Source organism: Salmo trutta, chromosome 20, assembly GCF_901001165.1.
Source record: "Salmo trutta chromosome 20, fSalTru1.1, whole genome shotgun sequence".
In the NCBI taxonomy this organism is placed as follows: domain Eukaryota; kingdom Metazoa; phylum Chordata; class Actinopteri; order Salmoniformes; family Salmonidae; genus Salmo; species Salmo trutta.
Genome location: NC_042976.1, coordinates 10,378,857 through 10,406,234, shown reverse-complemented (window position 1 = coordinate 10,406,234; position 27,378 = coordinate 10,378,857). Strand labels below are relative to the sequence as shown.

Below are 27,378 nucleotides of genomic sequence, written 5' to 3'. Positions count from 1 at the left end.
AATTAAAAGAAGGAAAAGTCACTGCTTACTCATTTCACCGCTTTGAAAGCTTAATCTGCGGAAAATGGGAGCTGCCTCCCCTTTTCTAATATGAGATCAAAGGAGTTCTGAATAGCGTTACACGTTCCTTGCTCGATGTGGGAAGCCGCTTAAATTTTGCATTGTCAAACTGAAAAGCCTGTCATGAGAAGACTGAATGAAAGGTTTTTAGGACACAATATTACCCTCTGTTTTGCTGGTTGGGCACTGATCCTAATGCAATCATAGTTAGTCTCATGACTGCAGTACCCACTTTTGAACAATATCTGTGAATATTATTGCCTTATGACCTATAACTTAATTATAAATCAGGATGGAAAATTCTATACATTAGGAATGTAGTCTATTTCAAGTATGTTATCTAACAAAACCTTTCAATCAAAAATAAGACGATGCTCTTAAACCTTGATATATACCATGATATCTATTCAGGTTAAAGGAAGAGAAAATGACAGAAGCTAACCTATTTTTTCAAATATTTTCCCACATGTCAAACTGCAGTTTATTTGACTGTCTAGTGTATGCATTTCTATATTTAGATATGTAGTAGGTGTGTTATGTTATATATGTATTTACGACATTTGTCAAGTGAGACCTCATCCCTAACTACCTTCCGGACGGTGCACAACACGGACTGAAATGTAGTTAGCCTCCGCCTCAATCTGCCACGTTCTCAGCATCTACAGTATCTGAGGCGATATCTCATCTGATCTTATGTTTAGGATAAATAAACCCTCACAGAGGAAGTATCAGATCTAGCCTCTTCCCTTTCAACCCCCCCCCCCCACACACACACACACAGAATGCATGCTTAAACCCTGAATGGCCGAAAGGACCAAAGGGGAGGTGTCGGAATCTGGCACGCATGCTCCAGCAATCTGTGTTTGTCGCTGGCCACTGCAATCCCATCCAACCCTGTGCCTGCTATCTGCAAGGGCACGATGGGGGTAGTGCTTCTGGTGACGACTTTAATGGTCACGATTGGTCCTCACTGTGACGCGTTTATGCATTTTTATATGGAATCACAGCGGCTCAGGCTGCCTCCCCCACGGTTGCTATTTAGGTCTATGTAAATCCTGTGTTTCTGCATGAAATCCCTTTGCACCTCAGGGTGGCGTGTGTGTGTGTGTGTGTGTGTGTGTGTGTGTGTGTGTGTGTGTGTGTGTGTGTGTGTGTGTGTGTGTTTTTCCAAGGTACACACACATGATTTATAAAGCTCTGGTGATGATTGCCATATTGGCTGATTGTCCTTAGATATTTACTGTAGTCGCCCTATGCTCTGGAAATGTTGTCAGTGATGTTGAGGATGTGAAGCTACATTCTAAATGTGAAGGCATTGTGCTAAAGATTAAACCAGACAACATAAATTTGCCCCCCCCCCAATCAGGTGTTTCAGACAGACAGGTGTTTCAGTCTAAAGGCTAACCCTATCTGAGAGTCTCCAGACATACAGGTCAGGTAGTGAAATGAATAGTCAGCATTCACAGTGTCCTTACCTTGTTATTCACTCCTGGGTGGTTTGGTACGTTGGGGATTCCCTTTCATACCAGCGTGAGGGGGAGAGAACGGTGACATTAACCCTTTCAGTTCATTTCTGAGGTGGAAAGATGTCAGTACCCTGAATACTCTGAAGAGGTGGGCGAAAGGTATAGGTGAGGAGAGATTTGATCGTCAGTGGGTCCATTTCGCAATGGTTGGAAATCACCCCGGAGATGTGGTCTAAGACTTGTTGTTTCGTGTTCTATTCCAGATGAGATTTTTGTCTTCTGTTGGCTGTTGTTATGCCGAGCTTTACACAGCAATGGTCCATCGTCTATCCACATAGTTTTTTGTCCTGTGTAAGCGTCCATAATGTTTTGTGCTTGACAAGAGTCACACACAGTAGGGCTGAGATGTCAATATGTAACAAAGATTTCTACATTTAGCTTTTGTTTACACATTTAATGCTGCCAGTATGTCTTGGTATTCCATTAGGGGTTTTGGTTTAATGGGTCACAATTGTGCTTTCAGGAAGATAGATTTTTATTGTCATTGGCCTAGACTTCTGTTTGCCCTGTAAAACATCCACTTTCTACTGAACTCCACGTCTTTTAAACTCCTAAAGGTTTTGTCATTTACGAAAAGTTTGCACAGCTCATTCCCTACTTAAGATATGACTTGCATTTCAGAGTGAGAGAGGGACCAAGATATTGACTGATTGGAAAGTCTGTGGGCGAACGATGAGTTTCCCATTGTGGGCAGGAAGAATGAGATGGAGGACAGCATTTACTGTAGATGTAAACTGGATGTCATGGTGAGAGAATTAACTGGAAAAAAATGTGCACTCAAACTACAGTTTATATTTTATTTAACTAGGCAAGTCAGTTAAGAACAAAATCTTATTTACAATGACGGCCTACCTTGGCCAAATCCTAGCAAAGTACGACGCTGGACCAATTGTGCACCGCCCTGTGGGACTCCCAATCACGGCCTGTTGTGAAACAGCCTGGAGTCGAACCAGGGTCTGTAGTGACGCCTCTCGCAGTAAGATGCAGTGCCTTAGACCGCTGCGCCACTCGGGAGCCCAGTTGCCTGTATATCAATGTATTCTCAGCATTTTAGGCTGCCATTTCCTTCCATCGCCATCACTCATATTCTTCCTTGCGCTTGCCATTCCTTTACACTACCAGATAGAGTTTGTGATGACTATTTTACAAAAAATTAATTTGTATGTGATTGTCAATTAACTGTAACTAATACATTTGGAAAAGCCTTTATGGGGTTAGCTCAGCACTTTTTAAAATTTGTTCCACAGGAAATTCATAGATTATACTTCCCAAAATGTGACTGGTCTTTTCCCTTTTCCCTGTCAAGGAGGCCTTCATTGCCAACCTCTGATTTCCAGTGTTCTTTGTCTTTGCTTATTACCATCCATTTTTCTCTCCTCAGATTCAGCATAGCCTATCCATGAGTGTGCTTCTGTTGGAGGTGCTCCCACAAGCAGCTGATAGACCTGTTCAGAGAGAACGTGGAAGACTGCGTAGCCGACAGCAGCCCAGGCCATCCCGGCCAGCCCCTCATACAGGTTAACACAAAGACGCAGGATGGAGTTAATTGATACATTCCTGAGTACGGTTGCTAGGTAATTGTTGTTGCAAAACGTACACTGGGTTTCTCTTTCCAAGACGTTGTTTGTGAGTTTCCATGTATAGTGAGCTCAGTATAGGGGAAATCCAATTCCTCTGTTTTGTTACAGTGAGATGGAGAGTGGGGCATGTGGTTGTCAGCTATTCTAAGGTACCCTTGTATCACTCACTACTAGATGTCAGAGATTGGGATTCCATTCCGTCATTTACTTCCACATAGAGGGTTTAGGTAATATGTAGAGCGGGGGTGTCAAACTCATTTTAGCCCGCAGGTCGCATTCGGTGTTCACCGAGGTCTGGATAGCCGCACTTAAAATATATTATATTTTCTCGTCATAAAAATTAGCAAAAATTATCCTCTATCCCAGGGTTTCCTAAACTCGGGTCCTTGGGACCCCCTGAGTGTACTTTTTTTTGCTCTAGCACTACACAGCTGATTCAAATAATCTTGATGATGAGTTGGTTATTTGAATCAGCTTTGTAGTCCTTGGGTAAAAACCAAAACGTGGACCCCAGGACTGAGTTTGGGAAACCCTGCTCTATCCATTGCTTCTAGAATTTCCAATGCTCCCTGATTGTCTAGCTTTCGTTTTGGTTACTGTTAGGAAGCTGGACAGCGTGAAGAGACTGTACATGTAGGTTCATTTTCATTTCTACATAGTTTCCATTTGGTTTTAGTCATTTTCATTTCCATTGAGATTGTTTTTCCCCCAAAACGTTTTTTTTTTTCAAAACAAAATAATTGAAAGGGTTCCGTATGTTTGACACCTTATTAAGGGAAGAACCCAATGTATAACAGTAGTTAGTCATCCTCTTTTTGTGCGTTGGAATTGCTTGCGTGTTTTATTAGCTACTACCCTTTGTCATTAAGCCAGAGGGTGCAATATAATCATTATGTATTTGATGAGAAACTCTGCTTCGCAGAAACTGGTCTGATTCAGGACTTGGTGAGTACTTGACAGATGGGGTGATTTACTATACTTTTGGAAAAGCGATGCAGTGATGCTGCAGTCCTTCCACACACCCACAGGACTACCACTCAGGTTGATGTGTAACCTTCTTGTTTGGTTTTGATCTCTATCTGCAACACTGCTGTAACGGTTGCTACTGAAGAAACACAGTGGGCGAGCCACGTCACATACAGTAGAGTGAAATTCCTACTTCAAAAGGTCATCAGTCAAAATGAAGACAGGTAGTCAAATCGGTAGTGGCTAGATAGCCTACATTATGGATTGCCATGTTGCTAAGTAATAGCTCATACAGTAACTAAACTAAGCCATTTTCTCAGTTCTGCTGGTCATACGTTTTTTTGATGATACTTTTTGATGCAGAACGAGATATTTGCGTTTCCCTCTAAGTGAAAACAAGTTGTAATCCAATACATAACAAATCAAAATGTTCTACTTATTATTTATATAATAAAAACGTAAAGCAAAAAAAAAATATCCATCTCCTGCTAAAGAGATACATTAAGTAACTCCTCCAGTCTCTGTGCTTCTAATTCTTAACTACACAGGATGTCCCTGTGGACTATTCTACTGGCAGGAACAAGTTAAAAGTAGAGAACTCTCATCTGGTTTGAGTCAGAGCCCTGCATTACCAACACAGTTTAGGCGGTGAGGGTGATTTCTTTAACGTGCAGTACTGTAGGCCTCTTTTGGTTTTGATCGAAGGCCCAAACGGGCCAGGAAATTGGGCTAATCCCAGGTCTGAGAGGCACACGGGGACGTGATCTTAGCGATGGCTCGTGGACTCAACCACATCAAAGAGTCCTGCTCATGGGTAAAGGGGACTGACTGACTGATGAAGGGACGAGCCATGTCTTGAAGTCACTTAGGGAGTTGCTGGAGCTTCAAAGACTCATCGCTGAGCACGCAACAGATACAGAGACGCCGCAGAGAGAGGCGGAGAGAGAGAGATGTGTTCCACAGGGCTGCGGTGGAAACGATGCAGTTCTAATAGCCTTTAGCCGTACCCTCATCCTACTCCTCCTCTGTTCCTCTGGTGATGTAGAGGTTAACCCAGGCCCTGTGTGTCCCCAGGCGCTCTCATTTGTTGACTTCTACAACCGTAAAAGCCTTGGGTTCATGCATGTTAACATCAGAAGCCTCCTCCCTAAGTTTGCTTTATTCACTGCTTTAGCACACTCCGCCAACCATGATGTCCTAGCCGTATCTGAATCCTGGCTTAGGAAGGCCACCAAAAATTCTGAAATTTCCATCCCCAATTGCAACATTTTCCATCAAGACAGAACTGCTAAAGGGGCGGAATTGCAATCTACTGTAGAGATAGCCTGCAGAGTTCTGTCATACTATCCAGGTCTACGCCCAAACAGTTCGAGCTTCTACTTTTAAAGATCCATCTCTCCAGAAATAAGTCCCTCACTGTTGCTGCTTGCTATAGACTCCCCTCAGCTCCCAGCTGTGCCCTGGACACCATATGTGAATTGATTGCCCCCCATCTATCGTCAGAGTTCGTACTGCTAGGTGACCTAAATTGGGATATGCTTAACACCCGTCCTACAATCTAAGCTAGATGCCCTCAATCTCACACAAATTATCAATGAACCTACCAGGTACAACCCCAAATCCGTAAATGGGCCCTCATAGATGGGCCCTCATAGATGGTAAATGGGCCCTCATACAGACCCTCATAGATATCATCCTGACCAACTTGCCCTCTAAATACACCTCTGCTGTTTTCAACCAGGATCTCAGCTATCACTGCCTCATTGTCTGCGTTCGTTATGGGTCCGCGGTCAAACAACCACCCCTCATCACTGTCAAACGCTCCCTAAAACACTTCTGCGAACAGGCCTTTCTAATCGATCTGGTCCGGGTATCCTGGAAGGATATTGACCTCATCCCGTCAGTAGAGGATGACTGGTTGTTCTTTAAAAGTCATTTGCTCACCATCTCACCATCACCTAGCTTCCGTGTTGCTCAGTTGGTAGAGCATGGTGTGTGCAACGCCAGGGTTGTGGGTTCGATTCCCACAGGGGGCCAGTACAAAAAAATGTATGAAATGTATGCATTCACTACTGTAAGTCGCTCTGGATAAGAGTGTCTGCTAAATTATGTAAATGTACAATGTTAAATAAGCATGCCCCTTTTAAAAAATGTAGAACTAAGAACAGATATAGCCCTTGGTTCACTCCAGAATTGACTGCCCTTGACCAGCACAACAACACACTGGGGCGTACTGCACTAGCATCGAATAGTCCCCCACGATATGCAACTTTTCAGGTAAGTCAGGAACCAATACACACAGTCAGTTAGGAAAGCAAAGGCTAGCTTTTTCAAACAGAAATTTGCATCCTGTAGCACTAATCCCAAAAAGTTTTGGGACACTGTGAAGTCCATGGAGAATAAGAGTACCTCCTCCCAGCTGCCCACTGCACTGAGACTAGGAAACACTGTCACCGGTGATAAATCCACAATAATCGAGAATTTTAATAAGCATTTCTCTATGGCTGGCCATGCTTTCCACCTGGCTAGCCCTACCCCGTCCAACAGCTCTGGACCCCCTGCAGCAACTGGCCCAAGCCCCCCCCCCCGCTTCTCCTTCACCCAAATCCAGATCGCAGATGTTCTGAAAGAGCTGTAAAATCTGGATCCCTGCAAATCAGCTGGGCTAGACAATCTGGACCATCTCTTAAAATTATCCACCGCCATTGTTGCAACGCCTATTAATAGTCTGTTCAAACTCTCTTTCGTATCGTCTGAGATTCCTAAAGATTGGAAAGCGGCCGCGGTCATCCCCCTCTTCAAAGGGCGAGACACTCTAGACCCAAACTGTTACCGACCTATATCCATCTAAAGTCTTCGAAAGGCAAGTGAACAAACAGATCACCGACCATTTTGAATCCCACCGTGCCTTCTCCGCTATGCAATCTGGTTTCCGAGCTGGTCACGGGTGCACCTCAGCCACGCTCAAGGTCCTAAACAATATCATAACTGCCATCGATAAAAGACAGTACTATGCAGCCGTCTTCATCGACCTGGCCAAGGCTATCGACTCTGTCAGTCAGCGTATTCTTATCGGCAAACTCAACAGCCTTGGTTTCTCTAATGACTGCCTCGCCTGGTTCACTAACTACTTCTCAGATAGAGTTCAGTGTGTCAAATCGGAGGGCCTGTTGTCTGGACCTCTGGCAGTCTCTATGGGGGTGCAACAGAGTTCAATTCTCGGGCCGACTCTTTTCTCTGTATGTATCAATGATGTCGCTCTTGCTGCTGGTGATTCTTTGATCCACCTCTACACAGACGACACCATTCTGTATACATCTGGCCCTTCTTTGGACACTGTGTTAACAAACCTCCAAACGAGCTTCAACGCCATACAACTCTCCTTCCGTGGCCTCCAACTGCTCTTAAATGCTAGTAAATCGCATGCATGCTCTTCAACCGATCGCTGCCCGCACCCGCCCGCCCGACTAGCATCACTACTCTGGACGGTTCTGACTTAGAATATGTTGACAAATATAAATACCTAGGTGTCTGGCTAGACTCTAAACTCTCCTTCCAGACTCACATTAAGCATCTTCAATCCAAAATTAAATCTAGAATCGGGTTCCTCTTTCGCAACAAAGCCTCCTTCACTCATGCTGCCAAACTTACCATCGTAAAGCTGACTATCCTACCGATCCTTGACTTCAGCGATGTGATTTACAAATTAACCTCCAACACTCTACTCAGCTCACTGGTCACCATAGCAACGCGCTCCAGCAGGTATATCTCACTGGTCATCCCCAAAGCCAGCACCCACTTTGGCCGCCTTTCCTTCCAGTTCTCTGCTGCCAATGACTGGAACGAATTGCAAAAGTCACTGAAATTGGAGACTTATATCTCCCTCACTAACTTTAAGCGTCAGCTTTCAGAGCAGCTTACCGATCGCTGCAGCTGTATACAGCCCATCTGTAAATAGCCCATCCAACCAACTACCTACCTCATCCCCATATTTGTTTTTGTTTTTCTGCTCTTCTGCACACCAGTATTTCTACTTGCACATCCTCATCTGCACATATATCACTCCTGTGTAAATTGCTAAATTGTAATTACTTTGCCACTATTGGCCTATTTATTGCCTTTCCTCCTTACTTCATTTGCAAACACTGTATACAGATCTTTCTATTGTGTTATTGACTGTACGTTTGTTTATCCCATGTGTAACTCTGTTGTTGTTTTTGTCGCACTGCTTTGCTTTACCTTGGCCAGGTCGCAGTTGTAAATGAGAACTTGTTCTCAACTGGCCTACCTGGTTAAATAAAGGTGAAAAAAAACAATTATCCAATAGGGTGCATGAGAGATGGGCAAGGCTGGGTGGATTATCCTGCTGGGGGAAAGTTAGTAGATCTGGGTGATGTTAATGTTTTACCTGCTGGTTATCATGTTACCTGCTGGTTTTAACCAATGGGTATTAAGCAGGATATATCCTTTTCCTTTTGATGAATAAAATTAATTTTAGAGGTTGGCATCGGGAACATTTAATTCTGACATGGCTCAGCTAAAAAGACAGTTCTCTCTCTTCTCCCAAGGGTTCATTTTAGTCACACAGTAGTAGGCACATAGAGGATCTGGAAGTAAGGCTTGGCATTTCTTCGTGAGGAATTCATGTATTTGCAGATAGATGAACTCACCATCCTGACCCCCTGTGCTGTGTTCTGGTCTGTTTTGGTCTAGTGTGGTCTGGTCCTCAGGGTACTGAACCTGTCTGAGCTGGTGGCCCGGCGCCCTGACCTGGTCACACTGAAAAAGGTGCTATACTTCCGCCAGAACCAGCTGGTCTATCCGGGCCACAAGAGTCAGTACAGAACCTTCCAGTATGGATGCAACCAGGTCCTCTCATGGTGAAGATTGACCTGGCCTTGACTGTACAGTACACAATGGATTTGGTGCCGTGTGTGTGTACCTTATTATCACAGTTAACATGGACAAAACTAACGTCAAAGCAAACAGCTGTCCCAGGAAGCCTAAACAAGCAAGGAAAAATTAGCAGCACGCATAATTACTCTGTGTATTTAAAATAACAACAACACTATTCATACGGTAATAGTTTGTCTTAATGAGCATGTCAGGGGTGCGCAACATGATTGGTTAATTGCGATAGGCCAACATGATGCTCTCTGGGTAATTGAAGTCACTTGTGTCGAGCGACTGCGTTGTCATTAATCAGAGGGCAAACAATAAAGAGAGAGGCACTCTAAAGAAAAGTCATTGTTGTTGATCTGCGTAGGGAAACGCGTCAATAAACCAGTTCTGTAAGGCCCACTCAATCTACTTTAATGTCATTAACCCAGTCAAATATGGCAGCATTAAATAAAACGCTACTCAAAGGGAATGTATCATTAAGAGATGTTTGATTGGATTCAAGCCAGATTGCTTTGCTAATTTGAATTATAATGCAGGGCTTTCGTTCTAATGAAAGAGAATGGGAGCCATTTTAGACTGTACAGATAAATACACACTATGCTGAACCGTTCCATGTGGCACACAGAATCTGCAAATGAACGGCACAGCTGTGTCACTGTGTGTGTGTGTGTGTGTGTCACTGACTATGTGCACCCCCCCCCCAGCTTGGTGGAAGATGTTCAACTCCTCTTTTTTCAACATGGAGTCCTTCCTGTTCTCCATTTCGTCCTTCATGAAGATGATTCTGGACCACAGGCCCAAAGACCTGGACAAGCTCATCTGCCCTTGGGTCGGGTCCTCCACTTCCCCATCCAATCCCCCCATGTCACAAGGTCAGTGTCATCATCCTTGGCTACAGTCATTTGCCTTCTAGGGATAACCAGGCCACTGATTAAAGGAAGCAGAGTTGAGAGAGAGCGTTGCAGGCTCCTAATCCAACCCAGAGAGCTGATAGGGTTTGGAAGCATGGTTAATGGCAATCTGACTGACTGGAGAGAAGTTAGTTCTGTAAGAGTCAAGATTAGAAGTGACTACGGAGCTTTAATATCCTGTTTTGTTAAAGCCCATCTATCACTCTCATCCGTACTGTCCTGTGTATATGGTACAGTTGTCGGTGCGACGTTGCGGTTCTCGGTGTGACGTTACAGTTGTCGGTGTGACGTTACAGATGTCGGCGTGACGTTACAGATGTCGGCGTGACGTTACAGATGTCGGCGTGACGTTACAGATGTCGGCGTGACGTTACAGATGTCGGCGTGACGTTACAGATGTCGGCGTGACGTTACAGATGTCGGCGTGACGTTACAGTTGTCGGTGTGACGTTTGTCTGTGTGACGTTACAGATGTCGGTGTGACGTTTGTCGGTGTGACGTTACAGATGTCGGTGTGACGTTACAGATGTCGGTGTGACGTTACAGATGTCGGTGTGACGTTACAGATGTCGGTGTGACGTTACAGATGTCGGTGTGACGTTTGTCGGTGTGACGTTACAGATGTCGGTGTGACGTTTGTCGGTGTGACGTTACAGATGTCGGTGTGACGTTACAGATGTCGGTGTGACGTTACAGTTGTCGGTGTGACGTTACAGATGTCGGTGTGACGTTACAGATGTCGGTGTGACGTTACAGATGTCGGTGTGACGTTACAGTTGTCGGTGTGACGTTACAGATGTCGGTGTGACGCTACAGTTGTCGGTGTGACGTTACAGTTGTCGGTGTGACGTTACAGATGTCGGTGTGACGTTACAGATGTCGGTGTGACGTTTGTCTGTGTGACGTTACAGATGTCGGTGTGACGTTACAGATGTCGGCGTGACGTTACAGATGTCGGCGTGACGTTACAGATGTCGGCGTGACGTTACAGATGTCGGGGTGACGTTACAGATGTCGGTGTGACGTTACAGATGTCGGTGTGACGTTTGTCTGTGTGACGTTACAGATGTCGGTGTGACGTTACAGATGTCGGTGTGACGTTACAGATGTCGGTGTGACGTTACAGATGTCGGTGTGACGTTTGTCTGTGTGACGTTACAGATGTCGGTGTGATGTTGCGGTTCTCGGTGTGACGTTGCGATTCTCGGTGTGACGTTACAGATGTTGGTGTGACGTTACAGATGTTGGTGTGACGTTACAGATGTCGGTGTTTAGTGGACCTGTCTGAAGTGTTTGGGTGAGATGGTCAGAGGTGGCAACATTTAGAAGGAAACGTTTTTTGTTTGTTATCTCTTTTAAGTTCTTCATCAGTGTAAGGAACATAAACTCAGCAAAAAAAGAAACATCACTTTTTCAGGACCCTGTCTTTCAAAGATAATTCGTAAAAATCCAAATAACTTCACTAATCTTCATTGTAAAGGGTTTAAACACTGTTTCCCATGCTTGTTCAATGAACCATAAGCAATTACTGACTCTGAAAAACACCAAAAGAAAGGTGCCCAGGGTCACTGCTCATCTGCGTGAACGTGCCTTAGGTATGCTGCAAGGAGGCATGAGGACTGCAGATGTGGCCAGGGCAATAAATTGCAATGTCTGTACTGTGAGACGCCTGAGACGGCGCTCACAGACAGCTGATTGTCCTCGCAGTGGCAATCCAGGCCAGCGAAGAGCACGGATCTCAATCCCATTGAGCACGTCTGGGACCTGTTGGATCGAAGGGTGAGGGCTAGGGCCATTCCCCCCAGAAATGTCCGGGAACTTGCAGGTGCGTTGGTGGAAGAGTGGTGTAACATCTCACAGCAAGAACTGGCAAATCTGGTGCAGTCCATGAGGAGGAGATACACTGCAGTACTTAATGCTGCTGGTGCCACACCAGATACTGTTGCTTTTGATTTTGAACCCCCCTTTGATCAGGGACACATTATTCTATTTCTGTTAGTCACATATCTGTGGAACTTGTTCAGTTTATGTCTCAGTTGTTGACTCTTGTTATGTTCATACAAATATTTACACATGTTAAGTTTGCTGAAAATAAACGCAGTGGGAGGATGTTTCTTTTTTGCTGAGTTTATATTTATAAGCTGTTGTCTCCGATCAGTGACGAGGGGTGGTACTATATTTATAAGCTGTTGTCTCAGATCAGTGACGGGGGGGGTGGTACTATATTTATAAGCTGTTGTCTCGGATCAGTGATGAGGGGTGGTACTATATTTAGAAGCTGTTGTCTCAGATCAGTGACGAGGGGGTGGTACTATATTTATAAGCTGTTGTCTCGGATCAGTGACGAGGGGTGGTACTATATTTATAAGCTGTTGTCTCGGATCAGTGACGAGGGGTGGTACTATATTTATAAGCTGTTGTCTCAGATCAGTGACGAGGGGGTGGTACTATATTTATAAGCTGTTGTCTCAGATCAGTGACGAGGGGTGGTACTATATTTATAAGCTGTTGTCTCAGATCAGTGACGAGGGGTGGTACTATATTTATAAGCTGTTGTCTCAGATCAGTGACGAGGGGTGGTACTATATTTATAAGCTGTTGTCTCAGATCAGTGACGAGGGGTGGTACTATATTTATAAGCTGTTGTCTCGGATCAGTGACGAGGGGGTGGTACTATATTTATAAGCTGTTGTCTCAGATCAGTGATGAGGGGTGGTACTATATTTATAAGCTGTTGTCTCGGATCAGTGACGAGGGGTGGTACTATATTTATAAGCTGTTGTCTCGGATCAGTGACGAGGGGTGGTACTATATTTATAAGCTGTTGTCTCGGATCAGTGACGAGGGGGTGGTACTATATTTATAAGCTGTTGTCTCGAATCAGTGATGAGGGGTGGTACTATATTTATAAGCTGTTGTCTCGGATCAGTGACGAGGGGTGGTACTATATTTATAAGCTGTTGTCTCGGATCAGTGATGAGGGGTGGTACTATATTTATAAGCTGTTGTCTCGGATCAGTGACGAGGGGGTGGTACTATATTTATAAGCTGTTGTCTCAGATCAGTGACGAGGGGTGGTACTATATTTATAAGCTGTTGTCTCGGATCAGTGACGAGGGGTGGTACTATATTTATAAGCTGTTGTCTCGGATCAGTGACGAGGGGGTGGTACTATATTTATAAGCTGTTGTCTCGGATCAGTGACGAGGGGGTGGTACTATATTTAGAAGCTGTTGTATCGGATCAGTGACGAGGGGTGGTACTATATTTATAAGCTGTTGTCTCGGATCAGTGACGAGGGGTGGAACTATATTTATAAGCTGTTGTCTCAGATCAGTGACGAGGGGTGGTACTATATTTATAAGCTGTTGTCTCAGATCAGTGACGAGGGGTGGTACTATATTTATAAGCTGTTGTCTCAGATCAGTGACGAGGGGTGGTACTATATTTATAAGCTGTTGTCTCAGATCAGTGACGAGGGGTGGAACTATATTTATAAGCTGTTGTCTCGGATCAGTGATGAGGGGTGGTACTATATTTATAAGCTGTTGTCTCAGATCAGTGACGAGGGGGTGGTACTATATTTATAAGCTGTTGTCTCAGATCAGTGATGAGGGGTGGTACTATATTTATAAGCTGTTGTCTCAGATCAGTGACGAGGGGTGGTACTATATTTATAAACTGTTGGCTCAGATCAGTGACGAGGGGGTGGTACTATATTTATAAGCTGTTGTCTCAGATCAGTGATGAGGGGTGGTACTATATTTATAAGCTGTTGTCTCAGATCAGTGACGAGGGGTGGTACTATATTTATAAGCTGTTGTCTCAGATCAGTGACGAGGGGTGGTACTATATTTATAAGCTGTTGTCTCAGATCAGTGACGAGGGGTGGTACTATATTTATAAGCTGTTGTCTCAGATCAGTGACGAGGGGTGGTACTATATTTATAAGCTGTTGTCTCAGATCAGTGACGAGGGGTGGTACTATATTTATAAGCTGTTGTCTCAGATCAGTGACGAGGGGTGGTACTATATTTATAAGCTGTTGTCTCAGATCAGTGACGAGGGGTGGTACTATATTTATAAGCTGTTGTCTCAGATCAGTGACGGGGGTGGTACTATATTTATAAGCTGTTGTCTCAGATCAGTGACGAGGGGTGGTACTATATTTATAAGCTGTTGTCTCGGATCAGTGACGAGGGGTGGTACTATATTTATAAGCTGTTGTCTCGGATCAGTGACGAGGGGTGGTACTATTTTTATAAGCTGTTGTCTCGGATCAGTGACGAGGGGTGGTACTATATTTATAAGCTGTTGTCTCAGATCAGTGACGAGGGGTGGTACTATATTTATAAGCTGTTGTCTCAGATCAGTGACGAGGGGTGGTACTATATTTATAAGCTGTTGTCTCAGATCAGTGACGAGGGGTGGTACTATATTTATAAGCTGTTGTCTCAGATCAGTGACGAGGGGTGGTACTATATTTATAAGCTGTTGTCTCAGATCAGTGACGAGGGGTGGTACTATATTTATAAGCTGTTGTCTCAGATCAGTGATGAGGGGTGGTACTATATTTATAAGCTGTTGTCTCAGATCAGTGACGAGGGGGTGGTGCTATATTTATAAGCTGTTGTCTCGGATCAGTGACGAGGGGTGGTACTATATTTATAAGCTGTTGTCTCAGATCAGTGACGAGGGGTGGTACTATATTTATAAACTGTTGTCTCAGATCAGTGACGAGGGGTGGTACTATATTTATAAGCTGTTGTCTCAGATCAGTGACGAGGGGGTGGTACTATATTAATACTCTGTTCCAAAACAATGTACTCGCTGCAAAGCACTCCAAAAGTCAATGCATCAGAGAGGGTCAGCTTCTTATCAGAGACCAAATCAACAACATACAGTTCTTCACATGAAAGCGAGAACATCGTAACAGTTTAAACTTAAATATTAATATTGAAACACCAAATTTATTCTGACAAAGTCTGACTATTGGTTGCACAGGTTTGTGCATGTCACCCCGTCGTCTGTGTCGCTGCTTGAACAATTCTCTGATGTATCACACACAGCTGGAATTTCTTACATGATATCCCATTTTTAAGCGAAACCCAAATGGCCATATTTTCATCGGGGCAACATGGCGTTTGTTGAATAGGAACTGACAAACACCTGATGCAGTTTCTTTCGCCAATCCTCTGCTTGCTTTCTTGCCAGCCTTGCCATTCTGGAAAATATGAAAGCAGTTTCCGTCGCTCACCCAAGTTGCTCTGAGCATACTCTTTTGGCATATTATAGCTAATTATGTAGGCCTACGTCCCCTTGGGAGTTCTCTCCATGAAACTTGTGTGTGACCCTGCATGCAGTTATTGTGTCATGCAGACTTTATTTTATGGCCTTTCCAATTAGAGCGAGGGAGTTATGTGATTTGAGTCCACTCCGATTTATGCTGGATGCACATATTCCCTCACAAGGATAGGTTTAACATTCAACATCATGATAATGCATAACCACATAACTAGCCAGCTTTTGTGCCAAGATTAAGAGTTAGGTTTGTTTATAGTATTTAGAGAGTATTTATTTGCCTTTTGAAATTTTAAGTACATTGAAAGCAATGATGAGCAGAATCTGTGTGTGTATTTCCACATGTTTCCCTGTATATTAGCTGGGGTAAGGAATACTGAAAGTGAGATGACATGGATGACGCAGGCCTCTCGCCCATGGTGATTTTCAGCTCATTTTCAGATGGTAATTTGCCTGATCCAAAGCAAACTCACAGAGTGTAAGTAAGCGATTACATGCATGGCCGACAATCCCTCAACATGCCTGCGGTCCTTTTCCAAACACAGTTAGTCCAGCTCTTTGAAAAGATTAAACTCTCAGAGGAACACCAGATGATTGTTCTATATTTGTGTTTTCATTGTCTCTGAAATGTTCTCTCAGTCCAAGCGCTCAAATCATCTGGATAGTGTGTGTTTGCGGTACCCATGTATCAGTCGGCTTTAGAGAAGTGGACTTTTGAAATTGAATTGCGATTGACCTGAGCCAGCATAACCCTGCAGTGAGAGACAAAGCTATCACATTTATCATGGTGGAACAGCGGGACATTGAATTTCTTTGAGGATTGTCAATTCAGAGGTCTGGTGTGTAATCAAATCAATATGCAGATAATCAGCAGGTGCCAGATTCTGGGACCCCACTGCAGTCTCCCCATTCACCCCAGTTCTCTCTGAGGTGTTTGTGTGGCTGTCAGGCAGCGTGTATTTCAGTTCCTCCGGAGAACAGAACTCCATCAGGTGCTCAAGGGGGAGGGAAACCAGATTGATCATGATTAGTCTATTGTTATTTAATTTTCTCACATAGAATGTGGAAGGAACCAAGGGTATGTAGGGTTATATGGAACAGGTTCTCCATTGTTAATGTTAAGGGGAAAAATAAGGGACTCTTTCATGTTCTTCCATGAAAAGATATCAATGCAGGTTTTCAACGTCCTTTAGGACCTCCCCTCTGATGGCCGGTTTTCATTAAAGTCCCTTAACTCACTGCAGATAACTGAAGAACACTTTTAAGTTGATTGGGAAAAGGTTGTTCTTTTTTTGGCTACCTTTAAAAGCCATTGATGTGGCTCCTTGTGAAGAAGCAGTCCGTCAGTCAGCTCAGGTCTCAAATGACTGACTCCTGGAATGAGTCTGCTGGAGGAGCAGATGGCAGGATATCCTGTTTGAAACGTTCCTTTGACAAAGTTCAAATGCAACTGGACGTTGTCGCAACCGATGAAGATGGTAACATTTTAAAACGGGAGGACACAAATAATATGTTTAGTCCCAACACAATCCACAATAACTTAATTTGTCTTGTCAGTTGTGTCCTGCTATACAGTAAAGGTTGTGTGTTACTGTTTGACTGATGAGACAGACACATCTAGACGTTTAGGTGAATACTGTGACGTGTGAAAAATGGAGAGGTAAACCGGTTTGCATTAGTTTCTGATTAGTGGCTAAGAACAGAGAGAGATTGTTGTATCAGCCACCCCACATGGAGAACCTATGAAGAGAAAACCACCCCAAGGAATGTTGACAGTTTTCCAGATTCTGGACATCTGAAGGCATTTGTTGCCACGTGCCTCGGTGAGCCTTGGTGAGGCTGTTTAGCTGTGGGACTGTGGGGACTAATTGGAAACATTAAAGCGATGGAGCAGAGGAATCTGAAAGGCAGTCTGGGTCTACTGGCTTAGTGAGAGGGGTTTGTGTTAAACAGGGGTTGTGTAGACAGACAGTAGACTGACTGATGGGATTTATTTACCATGGAATCAACAGGGTCATTTTGCTTTAGAAATGAACACTTAATAGAGCATTCAATGTATTCTGTAGGTTATTTAGTCACTTGAAGCTATGTGGAAAAGTGAAAATAATTCAGACTTTGTCTGGTTGGTTAATTACACTATTTGTATTAGAACGTTGATGGTGCATATCCCCTTACTGTGAAATGTATTCAGATGTTTACCCACCCTTGTTTACCCACCCTCTACACAATCAGTTGGAGAGGCTTCTCTCTGGCCGGCACTTCATAATGCCCATGGTCAAGAAGAATGTGTTAAAAATATTCCTTCGTTCCTTGTGCTGTTGGACTACTAAATGCAAAGTAAATTGTATCGGTATATGTACTTATCTATCTAGTGCAGTTGGGACAGTGGTCGGTTGTGAGTGAATGTATTAATGTCCTCTAAGTTTTTAGTGTATGGAACATGATGGACTGACTGGTTTAAATGTGTATGATGTGACAATGTCTGTGATCCTTTTAATGGAAGGTGATGCCAAAGAAAAATGTCCATCCTGGATCGACAAAGTTTTATTCTATTCTAATGAAAACATAGAACAATATTTTGTGTTCAACATAATTCTATTACCATGTAATGTCTTGTGTACTCCAATCTGAACTTCTAATCTTGATCATGACACCGTTGAGCTAGAGACAAAGACAATGAGGTACATCTCCCTAAACCTCACCTCAACCAGCCATCCAGCAACTCACCCAGCCAGCCACCCAGACACCAACCCAGCCAGCCACTCACCCAGCCACCTCAACCAGCCAGCCACCCAGCCAGCCACCCAGACACCAACCCAGCCAGCCACTCACCCAGCCACCTCAACCCAGCCATCAATCCAGCCATCCAGCCACTCAACCAGCCACTCACCGAAGCCAGCCACCCAGACACCAACCCAGCCACCTCAACCAGCCAGCCACCCAGCCAGCCAGCCACCCAAACACCAACCCATCCAGCCACTCACCCAGCCACCTCACCCAGCCAGCCACCCAGACACCAACCCTGCCACCTCAACCAGCCAGCCACCCAGCCAGCCACCCAGACACCAACCCATCCAGCCACTCACCCAGCCACCTCACCCAGCCAGCCACCCAGACACCAACCCAGCCAGCCACTCACCCAGCCACCTCAACCAGCCAGCCACCCAGACACCAACCCAGCCAGCCACTCACCCAGCCACCTCAACCAGCCACTCACCCAGCCAGCCACCCAGACACCAACCCAGCCAGCCACTCACCCAGCCACCTCAACCCAGCCATCAACCCAGCCAGCCAGCCATCAATCTATCAACCTAGCCAGCCAGCCATCAACCTAGCCAGCCAGCCAGCCAGCCATCAACCTAGCCAGCCAGCCATCAACCTAGCCAGCCAGCCATCAACCTAGCCAGCCAGCCATCAACCTAGCCAGCCAGCCATCAACCTAGCCAGCCAGCCATCAACCTAGCCATCAACCAATCAACCCAACCATCAACCCAGCCAGCCAGCCATCAACCCAGCCAGCCAGCCATCAACCCAGCCAGCCAGCCACCCACTCACTCACCCAGCCAGCCAGCCACCAACCCAATTACCCAGCCAGCCAGCCAGACACCAACCCAGCCAGCCACCAACCCAGCCTGCCAATAATAGCCAGCCTTGCTCTGCCCACCATAAATTTCACGAGTCACTCAAGCATCCAGCCAGCCACCCTCCCTCCCAGCCAGCACAGGCTAGCCAGCCTCGCTCTGCTCTGCTCTGCCCTACCCTAAACCTCACCCGCCCACCCAGCCAGCCCCGCTCTGCCCAGCCCCGTCCCGCTCTGCCCCGCCCCTCGAGGGTTTAATCCACTGTCACCATTTGGCTCCTAAGCCTGTCATTTTATCAGACGACCCAATACTCGTTCCACAATGTCGTCTTTGATTACTCTCCAGTCACTGGCCGGCGGTCACCCTGACTGCGAGGGCAGGTGGAGGGAGAGGAGAGGGGGAGAAGGGTAGGGGCTGGAGGAGGGGGAAGCCTAGCTTTCCTAATTAAACCATCCATGTTTAAGCTCATCAGTGACATGATGAAAACAGCTGTCGGTCGGTTGGTCTACTGTCCCCCCCCCCCCACACACATTTGAGTACAGTATGTATGGAATAAGAGCTCAGCCCAAAGTATGAAGACACTGTAAAGCCAAACTGCAGGTACCGTGGTGCCTCGGTTTTCAGTTGCTCGTGTGCCAGGAACGACCACAATTAGGTCCATATGGTGTCTTTGAAGTTCAGGGAACTAACTGTGATGATTAGGAACAAATTTAAAGATCAAACCCTGTATTGGTGATTTGTCCTTAATACCAAACTTTAGCTAAAACGCATTGGCATCTGTTCAGTGGTGACATAATTTACTTTTAGCACATGGCTAGTCTGAAATGTGCGTCACATATTCTCAATAATAAAAAAATGTAAATACATGTTTAAAAAAAAAAATAATAGTAATAATTCACATTGTAAAACACAGTTTACATTTACATTTACATTTACATTTAAGTCATTTAGCAGACGCTCTTATCCAGAACGACTTACAAATTGGTGCATTCACCTTAAGATATCCAGTGGAAAAACCACTTTACAATAGTGCATCTAAATCTTTTTTTTGGGGGGGGGGTAGAAGGATTACTTTATCCTATCCCAGGTATTCCTTAAAGAGGTGGGGTTTCAGGTGTCTCCGGAAGGTGGTGATTGACTCCGCTGTCCTGGCGTCGTGAGGGAGCTTGTTCCACCATTGGGGTGCCAGAGCAGCGAACAGTTTTGACTGGGCTGAGCGGGAGCTGTGCTTCCTCAGAGGTAGGGAGGCGAGCAGGCCAGAGGTGGATGAACGCAGTGCCCTTGTTTGGGTGTAGGGCCTGATCAGAGCCTGAAGGTACGGAGGTGCCGTTCCCCTCACAGCTCCGTAGGCAAGCACCATGGACTTGTAGCGGATGCGAGCTTCAACTGGAAGCCAGTGGAGAGAGCGGAGGAGCGGGGTGACGTGAGAGAACTTGGGAAGGTTGAACACCAGACGGGCTGCGGCGTTCTGGATGAGTTGTAGGGGTTTAATGGCACAGGCAGGGAGCCCAGCCAACAGCGAGTTGCAGTAATCCAGACGGGAGATGACAAGTGCCTGGACTAGGACCTGCGCCGCTTCCTGTGTGAGGCAGGGTCGTACTCTGCGAATGTTGTAGAGCATGAACCTACAGGATCGGGTCACCGCCTTGATGTTAGTGGAGAACGACAAGGTGTTGTCCAGGGTCACGCCAAGGTTCTTAGCACTCTGGGAGGAGGACACAAGGGAGTTGTCAACCGTGATGGCGAGATCATGGAACGGGCAGTCCTTCCCTGGGAGGAGGAGCAGCTCCGTCTTGCCGAGGTTCAGCTTGAGGTGGTGAGCCGTCATCCACACTGATATGTCTGCCAGACATGCAGAGATGCGATTCGCCACCTGGTTATCAGAAGGGGGAAAGGAGAAGATTAATTGTGTGTCATCTGCATAGCAATGATAGGAGAGACCATGTGAGGATATGACCGAGCCAAGTGACTTGGTGTATAGTGAGAATAGGAGAGGGCCTAGAACAGAGCCCTGGGGGACACCAGTGGGGAGAGCACGTGGTGCGGAGACAGATTCTCGCCACGCCACCTGGTAGGAGCGACCTGTCAGTTAGGACGCAATCCAAGCGTGGGCCGCGCCGGAGATGCCCAGCTCGGAGAGGGTGGAGAGGAGGATCTGATGGTTCACGGTATCAAAGGCAGCAGATAGGTCTAGAAGGATGAGCGCAGAGGAGAGAGAGTTAGCTTTAGCAGTGCGGAGAGCCTCCGTGACACAGAGAAGAGCAGTCTCAGTTGAATGCCCAGTCTTGAAACCTGACTGATTAGGATCAAGAAGGTCATTCTGAGAGAGATAGCAGGAGAGCTGGCCAAGGACGGCACGTTCAAGAGTTTTGGAAAGAAGGGATACTGGTCTGTAGTTGTTGATGTCGGAGGGATCGAGTGTAGGTTTTTTCAGAAGGGGTGCAACTCTCGCTCTCTTGAAGACGGAAGGGACGTAGCCAGCGGTCAAGGATGAGTTGATGAGCGAGGTGAGGTAGGGGAGAAGGTCTCCGGAAATGGTCTGGAGAAGAGAGGAGGGGATAGGGTCAAGTGGGCAGGTTGTTGGGCGGCCGGCCGTCACGAGACGCGAGATTTCATCTGGAGAGAGAGGGGAGAAAGAGGTCAAAGCACAGGGTAGGGCAGTGTGAGCAGGACCAGCGGTGTCGTTTGGCTTAGCAAACGAGGATCGGATGTCATCAGCCTTCTTTTCAAAATGGTTGACGAAGTCATCCGCAGAGAGAGAGGAGGGGGGGGAGGGGGAGGAGGATTCAGGAGGGAGGAGAAGGTAGCAAAGAGCTTCCTAGGGTTAGAGGCAGATGCTTGGAATTCAGAGTGGTAGAAAGTGGCTTTAACAGCAGAGACAGAAGAGGAAAATGTAGAGAGGAGGGCGTGAAAGGATGCCAGGTCCGCAGGGAGGCGAGTTTTCCTCCATTTCCGCTCGGCTGCCCGGAGCCGAGCGGAAATGTAGTTGAAGTCGGAAGTTTACATACACCTCAGCCAAATACATTTAAACTCAGTTTTTCACAATTCCTGACATTTAATCAGAGTAAAAATTCCCTGTCTTAGGTCAGTTAGGATCACCAATTTATTTGAAGAATGTGAAATGTCAGAATAATGGGTGTGTCAGAAGTTTACATACACTCAATTAGAATTTGGTAGCATTGCCTTTAAATTGTTTAACTTTGGTCAAACGTTTCGGGTAGCCTTCCACAAGATTCCCACAGTAAGTTGGGTGAATTTTGTCCCATTCCTCCTGACAGAGCTGGTGTAACTGAGTCAGGTTTGTAGGCCTCCTTGCTCGCACACGCTTTTTCAGTTCTGCCCACAAATTTTCGACTCCAATACATTGGCTTTGTTGTCCATAAGCCATGTTGCCACAACTTTGAAAGGTATGCTTGGGGTCATTGTCCATTTGGAAGACCCATTTGCGACCAAGCTTTAACCTCCTGACTGATGTCTTGAGATGTTGCTTCTGTAACCGATGTGAAATGGCTAGTTAGTTAGCGGTGGTGCGCGCTAATAGCGTTTCAATCAGCGACGTCACTCGCTCTGAGACTTGAAGTAGGGTTTCCCCTTGCGTTGCAAGGGCCGCGGCTTTTGTGGCGCGATGGGTAACGATGCTTCGTGGGTGTCAGTTGTTGATGTGTGCAAGGGTCCCTGGTTCGAGCCCGGGTTGGGGCGAAGAGAGGGACGGAACCTACACTGTTACACTTCAATATATCCACATAGTTTTCTTGCCAATTTTGTGAAGTGCACCAGTCCCTCCTGCAGCAAAGCACCCTCACAACATGATGCTGCCACCCCCGTGCTTCACGGTTGGGATGGTGTGCTTCGGCTTGCAAGCCTCCCCCTTTTTCCTCCAAACATAACGATGGTCATTATGACCAAACAGTTCTATTTTTGTTTCATCAGAGCAGAGGACATTTCTCCAAAAAGTACGATCTTTGTCCCCATGTGCAGTTGCGAACCGAAGTCTGGCTTTTTTATGGCGGTTTTGGAGCAGTGGCTTCTTCCTTGCTGAGCGGCCTTTCAGGTTATGTCGATATAGGACTTGTTTCACTGTGGATATAGATACTTTTGTACCTGTTTCCCCCAGCATCTTCACAAGGTCCTTTGCTGTTGTTCTGGGATTGATTTGCACGTTTCGCACCAAAGTACGTTCATCTCTAGGAGACAGAATGTGTCTCCTTCCTAGCATTATGATGGCTGGCGTGTGTCCCGTGATGTTTATACTTGTGTACTATTGTTTGTACAGATGAATGTGGTACCTTCAGGCGTTTGGAAATTGTTCCTAAGGATGCACCAGACTTGTGGAGGTCTAAAAACAAATTCTGAGGTCTTGGCTGATTTCTTTTGATTTTCCCATGATGTCAAGCAAGGAGGCACTGAGTTTGAAAGTAGACATTGAAATACATCAAAAGGTACAATTACAATTGACTAAAATAATGTCAATTAGCCTATCAGAAGCTTCTAAAGCCATGACATAATTTTCTGGAATTTTCCAAGCTGTTTAATGGCACAGTCAACTTAGTGTATGTAAACTTCTGACCCACTGGAATTGTGATACAGTGAATTATAAGTGAAGTAATCTTTATGTAAACAATTGTTGGATACATTACTTGTGTCATGCACAAAGTAGATGTCCTAACTGACTTTCCAAAACTATAGTTTGTTAACAAGAGATTTGTGGAGGGGTTGATAAACGAGTTTTAATGACTCCAACCTAAGTGTATGTAAACTTCCGACTTCAACTGTAACTGCCTGTGACAAACCCTCCAATGATATCTGATCAACACTAATGATATGTCCTGTTATAATGTTACTTTCATGTTCCTGCTAATTATCAACAACCAGTCAAATGAGCTTTGATCTCACACAGACAATCTTCATTCATCAGAAACTTTAGATATTCAATATACATTTACATTTACATTTAAGTAATTTAGCAGACGCTCTTATCCAGAGCGACTTACAAATTGGTGCATTCACCTTATGATATCCAGTGGAACAACCACTTTACAATAGTGCATCTAAATCTTTTAAGGGGGGGGTTAGAAGGATTACTTTATCCTATCCTAGGTATTCCTTAAAGAGGTGGGGTTTCAGGTATCTCCGGAAGGTGGTGATTGACTCCGCTGTCCTGGCGTCGTGAGGAAGCTTGTTCCACCATTGGGGTGCCAGAGCAGCGAAAACAGTTTTGACTGGGCTGAGCGGGAACTGTGCTTCCTCAGAGGTAGGGAGGCGAGCAGGCCAGAGGTGGATGAACGCAGTGCCCTTGTTTGGGTGTAGGGCCTGATCAGAGCCTGAAGGTACGGAGGTGCCGTTCCCCTCACAGCTCCGTAGGCAAGCACCATGGTCTTGTAGCGGATGCGAGCTTCAACTGGAAGCCAGTGGAGAGAGCGGAGGAGCGGGGTGACGTGAGAGAACTTGGGAAGGTTGAACACCAGACGGGCTGCGGCGTTCTGGATGAGTTGTAGGGGTTTAATGGCACAGGCAGGGAGCCCAGCCAACAGCGAGTTGCAGTAATCCAGACGGGAGATGACAAGTGCCTGGATTAGGACCTGCGCCGCTTCCTGTGTGAGGCAGGGTCGTACTCTGCGAATGTTGTAGAGCATGAACCTACAGGATCGGGTCACCGCCTTGATCTTAGTGGAGAACAACAGGGTGTTGTCCAGGGTCACGCCAAGGTTCTTAGCACTCTGGGAGGAGGACACAATGGAGTTGTCAACCGTGATGGCGAGATCATGGAACGGGCAGTCCTTCCCCGGGAGGAAGAGCAGCTCCGTCTTGCCGAGGTTCAGATTGAGGTGGTGATACGTCATCCACACTGATATGTCTGCCAGACATGCAGAGATGCGATTCGCCACCTGGTTATCAGAAGGGGGAAAGGAGAAGATTAATTGTGTGTCATCTGCATAGCAATGATAGGAGAGACCATGTGAGGATATGACAGAGCCAAGTGACTTGGTGTATAGCGAGAATAGGAGAGGGCCTAGAACAGAGCCCTGGGGGACACCAGTGGTGAGAGCATGTGGTGCGGAGACAGATTCTCGCCACGCCACCTGGTAGGAGCGACCTGTCAGGTAGGACGCAATCCAAGCGTGGGCCGCGCCGGAGATGCCCAACTCGGAGAGGGTGGAGTGGAGGATCTGATGGTTCACAGTATCAAAGGCAGCAGATAGGTCTAGAAGGATGAGAGCAGAGGAGAGAGAGTTAGCTTTAGCAGTGCAGAGAGCCTCTGTGACACAGAGAAGAGCAGTCTCAGTTGAATGACCAGTCTTGAAACCTGACTGATTTGGATCAAGAAGGTCATTCTGAGAGAGATAGCAGGAGAGCTGGCCAAGGACGGCACGTTCAAGAGTTTTGGAGAGAAAAGAAAGAAGGGATACTGGTCTGTAGTTGTTGACATCGGAGGGATCGAGTGTAGGTTTTTTCAGAAGGGGTGCAACTCTCGCTCTCTTGAAGACGGAAGGGACGTAGCCAGCGGTCAAGGATGAGTTGATGAGCGAGGTGAGGTAAGGGAGAAGGTCTCCGGAAATGGTCTGGAGAAAAGGGGAGGGGATAGGGTCAAGCGGGCAGGTTGTTGGGCGGCCGGCCGTCACAAGACGCGAGATTTCATCTGGAGAGAGAGGGGAGAAAGAGGTCAAAGCACAGGGTAGGGCAGTGTGAGCAGGACCAGTGGTGTCGTTTGACTTAGCAAACGAGGATCGGATGTCGTCGACCTTCTTTTCAAAATGGTTGACGAAGTCATCCGCAGAGAGGGATGGGGGGGGAGGAGGATTCAGGAGGGAGGAGAAGGTGGCAAAGAGCTTCCTAGGGTTAGAGGCAGATGCTTGGAATTTAGAGTGGTAGAAGGTGGCTTTAGCAGCAGAGACAGAAGAGGAAAATGTAGAGAGGAGGGAGTGAAAGGATGCCAGGTCCGCAGGGAGGCGAGTTTTCCTCCATTTCCGCTCGGCTGCCCGGAGCCCTGTTCTGTGAGCTCGCAATGAGTCATCGAGCCACGGAGCAGGAGGGGAGGACCGAGCCGGCCTGGAGGATAGGGGACATAGAGAGTCAAAGGATGCAGAAAGGGATGAGAGGAGGGTTGAGGAGGCAGAATCAGGAGATAGGTTGGAGAAGGTTTGAGCAGAGGGAAGAGATGATAGGATGGAAGAGAAGAGAGTAGCGGGAGAGAGAGAGCGAAGGTTGGGACGGCGCAATACCATCCGAGTAGGGGCAGAGTGAGAAGTGTTGGATGAGAGCGAGAGGGAAAAGGATACAAGGTAGTGGTCGGAGACTTGGAGGGGAGTTGCAATGAGATTAGTGGAAGAACAGCATCTAGTAAAGATGAGGTCAAGCGTATTGCCTGCCTTGTGAGTAGGGGGGAAGGTGAGAGGGTGAGGTCAAAAGAGGAGAGGAGTGGAAAGAAGGAGGCAGAGAGAAATGAGTCAAAGGTAGACGTGGGGAGGTTAAAGTCACCCAGAACTGTGAGAGGTGAGCCATCCTCAGGAAAGGAACTTATCAAGGCGTCAAGCTCATTGATGAACTCTCCAAGGGAACCTGGAGGGCGATAAATGATAAGGATGTTAAGCTTGAAAGGGCTGGTAACTGTGACAGCATGGAATTCAAAGGAGGCGATAGACAGATGGGTCAGGGGAGAAAGAGAGAATGTCCACTTGGGAGAGATGAGGATCCCAGTGCCACCACCCCGCTGACCAGAAGCTCTCGCGGTGTGCGAGAACACGTGGGCAGACGAGGAGAGAGCAGTAGGAGTAGCAGTGTTATCTGTGGTAATCCATGTTTCCGTCAGCGCCAAGAAGTCGAGGGACTGGAGGGTAGCATAGGCTGAGATGAACTCTGCCTTGTTGGCCGCAGACCGGCAGTTCCAGAGGCTGCAGGAGACCTGGAACTCCACGTGGGTCGTGCGCGCTGGGACCACCAGGTTAGAGTGGCAGCGGCCACGCGGTGTGAAGCGTTTGTATGGCCTGTGCAGAGGGGAGAGAACAGGGATAGACAGACACATAGTTGACAGGCTACAGAAGAGGCTACGCTAATGCAAAGGAGATTGGAATGACAAGTGGACTACACGTCTCGAATGTTCAGAAAGTTAAGCTTACGTTGCAAAAATCTTATTGACTAAAATGATACAGTACTGCTTGCTGGTGAAGTAGGCTAGCTAGCAGTGGCTGCGTTATTAACTTTGTTTGAAAGTGTAGCTGGCTAGGTAACCTCGATAGTTTCAGTACTACACCTTATCATGATACAAAGGCAACTATGTAGCTAGCTAACATAACACTAATCAAGACGTTCCTTTGTAATGTATTTAGTTTCTACAATGCTGCTCGTCGGTAATAGTTGGCTAGGTTTGGAAATGGCGTCGCGGGGGACGAAAATAGCTGGCCAGCTAACCTCGATAATTACTCTAAACTACTCAATTATCAAACTATGACAAACTACGACAAAGACAACTTATTGACTAAAATGACTAAAATGATACAGTACTGCTGGCTGGTAAAGTAGGCTAGCTAGCAGTGGCTGCGTTGTTGACTTTGTT

At 46.3% G+C, this 27,378-nt stretch overlaps 1 pseudogene; it reads left to right on the top strand.

Moving 5' to 3' along the window:
* Nucleotides 1-4,904: 4,904 nt before the first annotated feature.
* LOC115156288 (glycosyltransferase-like domain-containing protein 1) overlaps nt 4,905-27,378 on the top strand; it is a 60,468-nt pseudogene continuing 37,994 nt past the window's right edge.